We start from the raw sequence: 1,443 nt of genomic DNA on the forward strand, positions 1-1,443 counted from the left end.
TGTGTGTGTGTGTGTGTGTGTGTGTGTGTGTGTGTGTGTGTGTGTGTAAGCAAGCTAGAAAAGGGCCCTCAGGGCTGGAGTTACAGGACTTTGTGGTACACTTATTTTGTTAGGTGAGTGGTGGGATCTGAGCCTGGGTTCATGATTATGCAGCAAGCTCTTCTAATCACTGGGGTCTCCCCTTCTCTTTCACCTTCTGCTCTTTCTTTGAACATTTTTATGTATTATTCACCAGTTTCGTACATACATATATTCTCTCTTGGTCCTACCCCTCCAGACTCGCCCATCCTGCTCCGCCCTTCTTTTTGGTGTGTGTGTGTTGCTCTTTGCTTGCTTTTCTTTCCTTTTTTTTTTTTTTTTTTTTTTTTTCCGAGACATGGTTTTTCTGTGTAGCCATGGCTGTCCTGGAACTCACTCTGTAGACAAGGCTAGCCTCAAACTCAGAAATCCGTCTGCCTCTGCCTCCCAAGCACTGGGATTAAAGGCGTGCACCATCACCGCCCTGCTTGCTTTTCTTTTTTGAGGTAGGATCACATGTAGTCCAGACTTACCTTGGACTCAATATATAGTTTACGATGACCTTGAACTTCTGATCCTTTGCCTCTGCCTCTGGAATGCTAGGGTTACAGGTGTACACTATCATTGCCAGGGTTACAGGTATACACTACCATTGCCAGGGTTACAGGTATACACTACCATTGCCAGGGTTACAGATATACACTACCATTGCCAGGGTTATAGGTATACACTACCATTGCAAGGGTTACAGGTATACACTACCATTGCCAGTGTTACAGGAGTACACTACCATTGCCAGGGTTACAGGTGTATACTACCATTGCCAGGGTTACAGGTATACACTACCATTGCCAGGGTTACAGGTTTATACTACCATTGCCAGGGTTACAGGTATACACTACCATTGCCAGGGTTACAGGTGTACACTATCATTGCCAGGGTTACAGGTATACACTACCATTGCCAGGGTTACAGGTATACACTACCATTGCCAAGGTTACAGATATACACTACCATTGCCAGGGTTATAGGTATACACTACCATTGCAAGGGTTACAGGTATACACTACCATTGCCAGTGTTACAGGAGTACACTACCATTGCCAGGGTTACAGGTGTATACTACCATTGCCAGGGTTACAGGTGTATACTACCATTGCCAGGGTTACAGGTATACACTACCATTGCCAGGGTTACAGTTATACACTACCATTACCAGGGTTACAGGTGTACACTACCATTGCCAGGGTTACAGGTATACACTACCATTGCCAGGGTTACAGGTGTATACTACCATTGCCAGGGTTACAGGTATATACTACCATTGCTAGGGTTACAGGTATATACTACCATTGCCAGGGTTACAGGTGTACACTACCATTACCAGGGTTACAGGTATACACTACCATTGCCAGGGTTACAGGT

General features: G+C 45.1%; 1 protein-coding gene across 9 annotated transcripts in view; it reads left to right on the forward strand.

The window, feature by feature from the left end:
- Madd (MAP kinase activating death domain) overlaps positions 1-1,443 on the forward strand; it is a 53,837-nt gene that overhangs the window by 11,470 nt on the left and 40,924 nt on the right. The gene's annotated exons all lie outside the window — the stretch shown is intronic.

The sequence above is a fragment of the Grammomys surdaster genome, unplaced genomic scaffold, assembly GCF_004785775.1.
Source record: "Grammomys surdaster isolate TR1022 unplaced genomic scaffold, NIH_TR_1.0 338, whole genome shotgun sequence".
Taxonomy (NCBI): Eukaryota; Metazoa; Chordata; class Mammalia; order Rodentia; family Muridae; genus Grammomys; species Grammomys surdaster.